This window comes from Microplitis demolitor, chromosome 5, assembly GCF_026212275.2.
Source record: "Microplitis demolitor isolate Queensland-Clemson2020A chromosome 5, iyMicDemo2.1a, whole genome shotgun sequence".
Classification (NCBI taxonomy): domain Eukaryota; kingdom Metazoa; phylum Arthropoda; class Insecta; order Hymenoptera; family Braconidae; genus Microplitis; species Microplitis demolitor.
The window spans coordinates 4,208,608-4,220,013 of record NC_068549.1 but is presented as its reverse complement, the minus strand read 5'-3'; the positions used below and the strand labels follow the sequence as shown (position 1 = coordinate 4,220,013).

General features: G+C 27.4%; 1 protein-coding gene across 1 annotated transcript in view; it reads left to right on the top strand.

Moving 5' to 3' along the window:
* The first annotated feature begins 8,798 nt into the window (after window positions 1-8,798).
* LOC103569032 (uncharacterized) overlaps window positions 8,799-11,406 on the top strand; it is a 40,433-nt gene continuing 37,825 nt past the window's right edge. The window contains exon 1 of the mRNA XM_053739312.1: window positions 8,799-8,891. The gene's annotated coding sequence lies outside the window, so the exon portion shown is untranslated. The remainder of the gene's footprint in view (window positions 8,892-11,406) is intronic.

Genomic DNA, 11,406 nt, shown 5'->3' with positions numbered 1-11,406 from the left:
CTTGTCGTATTACTGGTGGCGAGTTTATTTTTTTTTACTACGTATAATGCCTCTGATTACTATTTTATACCTATAATTATATTAAAGATTACAAACAAAAATAAAAAATCATCAGCCTTCATTGTGACAGTATTCTATTATATATGACTCTTATAACGCTAAATAAAAACGTAATATGACTATTGAAAAAATTTTTATGAAATTTAATAAAAATTTAAACGGATACGGAGCATAATGGGATGCAAAAAAAATTAATTAATTAAATTTATTTTTGCGATTTTAATTATTGCATTAAAAAAATATGTCATTTTTGTAATCACAATATTTTTATAAGTCGTAAATCGATAAACATTTTTACACTGAAAATTTCATATCTAAGTTAAAAAATGATTTTTTGTAGCAGAAGAAAATTGAAACTTATTTACCCTATTCCAATAAAATAGCAACTTCATGTAAGAACATTATTTTAAATGATATCATGACATTTTTGGGCTAAAAATATATATTAACTTGGAAATTTCCAAAAGCATTATTTTTTATAAGAAAACAAAATATTCCTAATAGTGGTTTTTTCCTTCAGTGTCTATATATATATTTTCATTCAACTTATATTCAAAAAATCTGTAATTGTGATGATTTATTGATATTTCTAATGAAAAAAAAAAGTTAGTTTTCAAAGCAGGTTCTGAATATTTGAAATCAATCGGAATCCTTTGACTCTTTGGTGTTATTAATTTTGAAAACAAAATAATATGATTACTATTTCTATCCCTAGACTTTTCTGTGATGAGTGTTTTTTAGTGAGTATTTATAAAGGAAGTCAAGAGTAGAGATTGTTTCCTCGAGATTACTTCGGTAGTCAAGATCGTGTTCGGATAGTAAACGAAACTCTTAAAAAAATAAAAAAAAACCTTTTTAACCAGACAGCTCCATTACACTATACTAGATATAACACTTAAGACCTTGAGATTCTTTTTTTCTGAGACATCACGCACAAGAGTTTGGGATTCTGTCATGACCAGGATCAGGAATTGGTTTTTACTTTGAAAACGTTTATCGGTTCTTAGGAATTGTCGTCTTTTTTCTACTAATTCTCTAATGTTATTCAAAGTCTGGTGTCTGTGTCTTTGTCTTTGTCTGCTCTATATTTTATTTTTGTTTAGAGTAAATACTGCATTTTATTCAGAAATTAATCGATTAATAATTTATTTAGTACACTTGTACACAGAAAAAAAAAATATTTTTTACCCCAAGGCAAATTTTATTGGTCACAAGAAATTATTTTTTCAGTGTACCATACACTAATAATTAGAGACTTTTAGCTTTAGGGCTTTTTGAACTTCTCATAAAAGGTTAAAAATTTTTGATTTTTTTTATTATTAATTAAAATACTCAAAAACTACCCATTCAAGTAGTTTTAAAATTATATTTTGTTGGCAGCAACAATAAGCAGAATTTCCGAAAATTAGTGACATTTTTATCTTATTTTAATTTTAAAAAATATGTTCAACCTCCAAAACCACAGAAAGACACATTTAGAAGAAGATGGGGCAAAACAAAACAGAGAAGCAAAATGTGACATTATTGATCAAAATTTAAAAAAAAAAATGGTTTTCGTTTAGAAATGATTAATTAGCGTTTTTAGAAAAGGGATGGGTCAAAATAATCAGCCCAAACAAGTATGACCAATTTGAAATTTTCAGTAACAAAAGGGTGTCTCTCTTTGCACCACTTTCACCCTAGTGATGTTTTTGATCTAAAGACTGGTCGGAAAACATAATGATACTAGAACAATATCACAACGGATATTAAAATAGTATCACACATGTGTTACAAATTTCGAACCAGTGATACAAATTTTGTTTTAGTTTTTGCGCATGCGCAAGTAAACCGACGATTGTAAACATTAATGGTTAAGTTGTACTAGTTTTTGTATTTTCAGATTCATTTTCATTTTTGATGTTATTTATTTGAAAAATAATATTTCAAAAATGTTTTTTTTAATATTTAATAAGTGACTAAAATAAAATACGTCTTAATTATTTTATTTTATGTAGCAACGAAATTAAAATAACAGATTTGTATAGGTTATAGTCGTCTTAACGTATGTACTTTACTTACGTATACTAAACTATATAATATATAGTACATGTAAAACGTCATTAAAAATACATTAGATATAAAACTTATATCAGAAAATGGTACCAATGTCCCTGATTTAACAAAAATTCAATTTTAATACTGTAGTGATGTATATTCATCATTGAGTAAATAATTTTTCTTTAATCAGGGGTAGTATCAAATTATTTAGATCCAGTCCTGATACAAAATTTGTCTGAGGTGGTACAAATCTTAGATCACTTTTTTTCGTGTGAGAAATTTGAGCTCTGGTCAGAACTTTCTTAAAAATAATCTATTTATTTATGGAAAAAAAAAAAAAAAAAAAAAAAAAAACAACTAGATAATTTAAAATAAATCAAGAGTACATAAAAAATCTTGGTACCATCGTAAATAAAAGTGAAATCCTTCACATTCCAACAAATTTTTTTTACTTCGTATTTTCCTTCTATATATACGTATATATATATACTTTTTTGTAGTTATTTTTCAATGGGATTTATGGTTCTGGTTTACTAAAACAAAGAAAAGTCGCCAATGGCCAGTTAAAACAAAAAAAAAAAAAAAAGTAAAAGACATAAACTAGAAAATACTTACCCTTAAATGTAAAAAAAAAACTTATAGATATTTATCTCCAATGGGTACAATTTTACCTGAATTGTCTAATGTCCAGACTCTTGCCGCTATTCGCCGTTTCCGGAGTTTGTGGGGTCACATAAAATTCCTGGGTTTAAAAAAATAAGGAATTATATATATTTTATTTTTCTCCTTTTTTCGCAGATGACGTTAACGTTAGTGACAAACTCGTCGATCAACACGATGATATATAACACACTAAAACCCATTAGCTATTTAATGGCACCAATAACCATGAGCTATTATTATTATTGTATTTTATATAGTATATACATTTTACTTATTATAAATAAAACTTTCTTATCGAGATACTTAGTTAAAAACATGGATATGTTATAAACGGATGTCGTTCAACTGAAAATTTTTATATAATTCTAAAAGTTTCTAATTTTTTTCCGGTTTTTAAATGGCTTTTGAAAGAGAAAAAGAGAAATAAAAAAAGAAAAACATTTGTCGGAACTCTGGCAGAGGACGACAACGACGACAAGACCATTAGGGAAATGGAATCGAGACATTCGTACCAAATGACTTTTATAGCTTGGGTGTGAATTAATTATTATTATTTTTTATTTATTTGATTTTTTTTTCACTCAATCATTAGTTTATATTTATTTATATTGAAAGTGATATAAATAATATTTCAAATTATAGAGTTGCAGGGATGGAAAATTTTAACTTTACTCCAGGTAAAATTAGTTTACTTCTTTTATAAATTATTATTTAATTATTTTATGTTCAAAAGCTTTTAAGTCGGAAATTATAATATTCAATATATAAGGATACTAGCAGACTCTAGTTGGCGGTCGGAAACAAAATATGGTTACTGTTGAATAATTTAAAAAATTATAACATAAAAAATTTTATGAAAGGAATTAATGATTTTTCTTATTTTTTTAAATATGAGATTAAAAACGGGTTCAGTGGATTGAAAATAAAAAATTTGTGAAGTGAAGGCAGATTAAATCTGGATTGACTTTGAAGTAAATGCGGAGCTGTTGACTATATGGGTATTTATTTAATTCCCTCGGAGTAAAATTGACTTCGAAGGGAAGCTTACCTTAAATTAAAACTCCCGAACTCTGACGAGTAGCGAAGTGAATATGGATATAAATGAAATTTATAATCATGACGAATTTACTCCCGATTTTTTACAGAGTAGTAGTTTCTTTAGGCAAGGTTTATTTAAAATGAAAAATAACTGTATAATTCGAAATTAGTTTGTAAGACGGCTAAAATATATTTGAAATCCTGATTTGTGATATTTTTGGATAAATAATAATATATATTGTGTAGCAAGATATGAAACAACACGTTTTCCAAATACTAGAGGGAAAGAGAGTCAGTTGCTGAAAAAACCAAAGTCCTCACACTCAGAGAACTTTTCAATGAAAAATGCTTAGAAAGTTTGGTATAATGGGCATTTCACCAATATATAAATTATTGCCATGCATAATACAAAAATATGTTATATACTGAGATCATATAAAAACACTTAAGTTCGCGCTATTCTGGTATTATTTTCCAAAATGTAAGTAGACTATCTAGATTTCAGCAAAATTCTTATCAAAGTTTAAATTATTATATTTTGCATGAAGATTCTGAAGTTTTATAAAAAAATTTTCAGACAGAATTTTTCAATGGAAAATTTAAAAAGTGACTAAACTATTACTAGCTGTGCTACATGTACATATGGACAATTCGTTTTTATGTAATGACTGCTGATACAAGCTTAAACAAAACTTCCGCCCGCACTTATCTATATATTCTTCTATTTTTGCAACGCATAGGCGATAGAATTTCTGATTCGTAGTGTCATTATAGCTCTAAATTCACTTTCCAAGCATACAAGTATTTAAACTATGGCTACAATGTATTTAAGTGCAAGTAAACTTATAAATGTTGTAAATTGACTCATAAAACATTTTAATTTACGGTGTATTAAAGGGCGCTATCTTATGACGGTTAATAGCAGAAATCGATTTTCTTATATTTTATAGTCCCATAATTTTTTCCGTTTAATTACAATAATGTATCAAGTCCAAACAGATGGTTTATTACAATCTATGCCAACATATTTGTTTTTGCTTTTTACAGAATATAATACCAGCCTCAGCATTGGCACGCTAACAATATAAAGATGGCGACTTTTTAAGAAGACTACTGCTATTTTATGAAATAAGAGCTTTTTAAGAAGTTCTTTTTTTATCAATTCAGATCATTTTTTATCAAATCAGAAATAAAAGATCTTCGTATCAAGAAGTCGTTTTTATGAAGTCAAAAAAAAAAAGAAGAAGAGTTTTTCGAAAAGAATTTTTTAAGATAGCAGAAATATGAAAAATATGAATTTTTTAAGGAATTTTTTATATTATCATAACATAATGCATTTAATCTGGTCCAAATTTACTAAGGCATTTCATTTTGACCATGATATAGATTTCTAAAACATAAATATGAACTCATTAAGACATTTTTTATGACGACGTCACATTGCTATCTGGGGTTTTTTTTAATTTCTCAAAACATATACAGAGAAATTATTCTTGTTTGAAATCCTATTAGAGTGTCATAATAAAACCGAGCCATGTTAGCCACTCGCAGAAATCGAAATAAACGCATGTGACAATAACTATTGCCACAGTAGAATTAACATCCAGGATAATTTCCTAAATTACTATAACAATGTCGATTCTACTATGGTCATAGTAATTTCTGAATATGTATTTCGATTTCCGTAAGGTGGCCAGTATAGTCCGGCTGTACTGTGACACCATAGTTTTTTAAACAAAAATAATTTCTCCCTGTTAAATATGATTGTTCATATAAATTTGATATTTCTACCCCTCGACTACAAAAACAACTCTAAAAACGAATCAGGAAAAATCTACTTATTGCGGGTAAAAAGCATACCACTACTTAAATTAACGGCATACTTCTCACTATTAAACGGTAAATAGTCACTATTTTCGTTATTTCAAATTCCAAAAAGAAACAAACAGAAATATCTATACCATATAACAATTCGATTGTTTCTTCAACACATCTACGATACAAAATTATAATATAGCAACTAAATAAAATAGTTTTTATAAAAAACATATCAGATAATCATTATCGCCGTACTTGAGGATAAAAAAAATTTAAAACGAAAAAAAGAATGAAATATCAGCGAGTAATTAACGAGCTTAGATTAATTGCGTGTATAATTTTCTTGATTATCGATATCCTGGACAATTTCACAAACTCGCCGCTCTCAACAATTTTGCATATATGGAAATTTACTCTAATTATTTATCAAATGCATACAGTCATACATGTTGCACTATTTATGTACTCCTACCATAAATAAATACATTCGTCCAACATCGAATTATTGAAGTCAATTTTGAAACTCCCAATAAATAACTAAAATAATTTATTAATAAAACTTTGATTTAAAAAAACCACAATATTTCAAAAACAAAAATATTAACAAAGAATGAAAGATTAATTATAATTACACGTATATTTTTACCATATCTATATATGTTTCTTACAATGCTTGATGTTTTTATCATTTAGTAAAATCTCTCGTCAGACATTACCCGAGCAGTCGCAAAAAGGGTTTACGTGCTTATGGGATCTTTAAGTGATTTTATTTAAAATTATTGAGAGGCGTGACTTAAGCTCATACTATTTATTCATATATATATACATCTATATATATAATAAGCTCATAAAAAGATATCAGAAAAGTGGGCGTATTATCGCCCCGCCTCTCAATCGTCCATGTGAGTTTAAGAGACGCCCGTTTGTAAAATTTGCTCAGGCTAAAGGATTCTCAGTCCCCACCTTCTCTATCGTATGTGAATATATATAAATGTATATGTATATATATATGTATAGATATATGTAGGAATATCTTAAGACTGTACCCCACTTCTACGGTATTATTTTGCCGCCAAGCTCTCCTACTACAGTAAAAGGTGAGTGTCCAGGGCAGTCTGAGAAGCGCAGTCACCGACTGCACTACGTCAGTCGCCGTGTCCTTTTTGACTTTTCACTAAAATTGTTTGTTATCTACTTCGACCCTTTTCTAACAACAATAGATAATTTATTGTTGACTTTTTTTTGACAATTTAACTAACGTTAGTTGATTTTTTTGCTGATTAGTTAACTAGTTGACAAATTAATTGGGGTGTTTTTTAAATTTTTTGTGATTGTGGACTTGTGTATTAAGTAACTTGAGTGTAGAAAAGATGAATTGACGAGAAAAAATTGGTGATTGGTGACAATAAATAATAAACTGTAATTATTGTAGAGTTTTGTTACTTTTAGAAATGGGATGCATAATTTATTTGAGAAAGTGAGGTGTTGACTTTGATTTTTTAATTTAATTGATTCATGGTTAATCGATTGATTTATTAACATACGGACTAATTGAGCACGTGACTGTTGTTTGCAATCAATTTGAAATTTTTAAATGAGAGATTTATTTGATGGACTATATTGAGTTGTAATTGACGCAAAAAAATTAAGTGCTTGTTTTTAAACTGTCGACGACTGTGTGATTACATTTTATTATTGGTAAGTTCTTTTTTCAAAGTTGTTAAAGAATTTAAAATTTTATTTAAATGACAGCCATTTTGCCGCTACCCCCACTCTGATTTTTTACCCCCTTTAATTTATTGCGGGTTATTTACGGTGGAACTGAAATGAGAGAGATGATATAAGGGGAAAATAGCGGATGCATTAAACAAAAAATCGGGAGTGAATTTAGAGTAATTACGGATTTTATTTAAATCCCAGTACGCTTGGCCTCTCGGAGTTTTTGAAAAAAATTACTTCGCATACGGAGTGAATAGGAAGTTTCCCTTTGTCTAGGTTATGTTGCTACTAACTCACTGTCTACAACTTTTTAAAATTTTCAATGTGCAAAAAACAAAAAACTATTTTTGGATCATCCCAACATACATTTGAAAAAACATTATAACTGAAAATCACCAAGAAAATTATGTAGGATGTTTCATTCTGTAAAAACATCTCATTAATATAAATTATTTAAAATTTTCTCATTTTAAGAAATCTCTTTCATTTTGATCTTCTCTAAGCAGAAAACTTGATTAATTTTATTTAAATAAATTATCCTAATTTTGAACTACAATTTTCGGAAATCTTTAAAATAACAAAAGTACTCAATAACAAAAGTTGAATCAATAAAAATTTCGTGTCATTTCAAATTGTGCCATCTCTTCTCCTTTTGAACTCAATATAGGGAAGGGTCAAGCAAAATATATAGAGATGATCAGCAAAATCTCCATTTTTTCCGATTTTGAAGGCCTTATATCTTTTACTACTTACGTACATTTAATAAAAATGAGATCACTTGCCATTTAAAAAATTCATTCTCAATTTTGGGTAATATAGAATAGTCTAAAGAAAAAAAAATGAAAATTTATTCATAAAATTTGTGAATTTTCCAGTGTACTCTATGGAGTAACTCTTTTTCAAAATTCAGGAATAATTATTTTATTAACAATTTTTAAGTTCAGAAAAATTGTTTTTTTCTAATTTATTTATATTGGCCTTTATTTTAAGTCTACAAGTTTAATGTTTGTTCTGAAAAATAAAATAATAAATAAAAAAGTGATATTATTTCCCGAAGGTAGACATACTGCGTAGGTTTAGGTAGACTATCTGCAAGCTATAAAGCAATTGACGTCTACTCTTTAACGTGAAGAATAGCACAACAATACAATGCTATCTACATGTTAAACTTTTTTGTTTCACATACTTTGTTTTGCTTTACTTTATATATTTTGTATCATTTATTAAATTTTTTGTTTACATTAGATTACTAAATATTTATTAACGTACGACGACATATGTTTATGATTTTGTATATACACATATATATATTTCAGTCTGACAAGTGAGTTTATACTAGTCCGCATGAATCTGGTATTTATATGCGGGTGTCACACTATTTTTGTTTAAATGCAAACGACTTTTTTTCCGCCTCTTGAACTCATATACGCATAATATTCATTATATTATATATATTATAGGTGTAAAGTATGTAAGGCTGTAATCAACTGAGGGCGGAAGTTTAACAATCTGACCAGATAGTTGCTATCATTATCTTTTATACGCTGATAGATGTATGTAGTTTTTTTTTTTACTTTTAACTCATCCTATACATATATATATATATATATATATATATATATATATATATATATATATATATATATATATATATATATACATTCAATTTAATGGTTACTCATAATTAACGACTTAGAAAATTAGTTTACTAAAAAATTTATTAAAATTTTTTTTCTATATATTTTAATTTTCTAGATGTATAATTAAAGGCATTAAAGTTATTTTAAAACACCAAAAAATTGGGTGTAAAAATTATAATACATTTAAACAAAAAGTCTTGCTGTTTTCTTCTTGGAGATCAAAACGGAAAAAATTTTTGAAATGGAACTATTCTAAATAATTTATATCAATGACATTTTTTTTAACGAGGCATGATATTTTTGTATTGAATATTATCAATATTATTAATATTGACTAAATAATATGTCTATGATAAGAAAAAACGTCACCGCGTTTTCTTATATGCAGAATAAAAAATTCTAAATAATGTTCTCGGTGATATTTAGTGATAATGTTTTTCTGAATGTATGTTGGGATGATATAAAAATAGTGATTTAGTTTTTTTCACATTGAAAATTTAAAAAAGTTGTAGTCAGTGAGTTTATAGCAACATAACCTATAAAATCCACTGATTCTTCGCTATTAGAAGTTTGTTGCGTCATCTTTCCCTTAGTAGAAATAAAACTAATGGTTTTATTTGTGATTACTAGTAATTAAAATTTTCATTACGTTACAGTCACGCCGAAAAAATATTTTTGAATCTCAATGCTTAGGTCCAAATTTAGCATCACAAATTTTGTGATTAAAAAAATTCTTACTCATGGAATTATTTGTACATTTACTACTCTAGATATCTGTATATAGTTCTACATCCGCTGATGAGCTTTCATTAGTTTTCTCAAACAATTTCTCTAAATAATATTAACATTGAAATTTGAATTTCATGAAATGCATGTAAGCTAATAGAAATAAAATTAATTATAATTATTAACTATATATAACAAAATTTCTAATTTAACTGTTTTAACTTTCTCAAAATTTTTTTAAAATGAATTAGATTTTATTTTAGGAATAAATTAGTTTTTTGTTTTTTAATTATTATTAAGAGAGACCTGAAAGACAAGAGATGATCGAAAGACATATGAGACACTCAAGACGATTTAAGACCACTCATTTGACTGGAAGGATAGAAAAAATAAGAAAAATAAATATATGTATATATATTTATATCTTGTCGTGATATTGGTGAAAGAAGAAGACAAAGAGAAAGAAGACACCGGCGATTTAAAAGCCACCTTCGGAGTTTTTAGGCCTAATTAGTTGTCGCCCGTCGTCACGTTTGTAAGAGTATAAATATGTATATATATAAAATTATACTTTTAGACGCCTGATCATTTTCAGCACAATGTATTATAGAATCTGTTAAAGTCACCCGACGGTCACAAAATCCTTCTTCCGCCCTCCGGATTCTGTTCATCTCTCTTGTACTTTTATTTTTTTATTTTGTCTACATACATATTTTGCCTTTTTTTTTTATTTTATTTATTTCCCATCCGGTCGTTTGACAACGCGCTTCATTCTTAATCTTTCTGTCCCATCTAACCAAAAGGAAATAATTATTAGTTAAATCAAACAGTTAAATTTATTTTATATTACAATTTCATTTTATTGAAATAAAAATTAGCAACAATTGTTGACAAAAAAATTTAATGTATAAGTACATCACAAAAAAATCTATAGGTGAATTTTCAATTTACAGAAAAAAAAAATAGAATTTTCAATGATAGCTAGGTTAAATAATTCATTATAATTAATTATTAACATGAAAATTTTTCATTGCTTTTTTGAAGGACAAAAAATTAAAATAAAAATATCGATGTAAAATCGGTAGAGCGAGAGGTTCTGTTGAATTGTATATATTTATAATTTTGTAAAAGAAGAGAGCGACTAAATTGGTTAGAGGACGAAAAAAATAAATTAATGGAGGGTCGCGTGTCCGACGGGAAATAGCGGAATGATGACGCGGATTCATTTCTACCGGCGGGGCCCAATCCTTCGTTGATGACACGAACATGTCTCACATGTTTATATACCGTATATATATATAGGAAAGTATGAGGACAACTCAAAAATGCTCGAAGATTCGAAAATCTCTGACTATTTTAACACTGCAAACTTTATATATATATATATATATATATATATATATATATATATATATATATATATATATAATATTTATTCATTCGTGTTCTCTAGGGGAGACCGGGGTAAGACGGCCCACCTAAGCCGATTATTATTCTTTGTGGCTTTTAACCATCAAGTCGATTTACTCTCGTCCAACTTTAACTCAATTCACCAAAATTTTGGTGAAGCTCCTGAAAAAAAATTTTTTTTTGGGGCAAGACGGCCCCCTCCGAAAAAAAATGAAAAGAAATTTTTTTTTTTTTAATTGTAAAAAAATTTCCCGCGTCACAAATGTTTATATTTTTCTTTTTAACAACTATA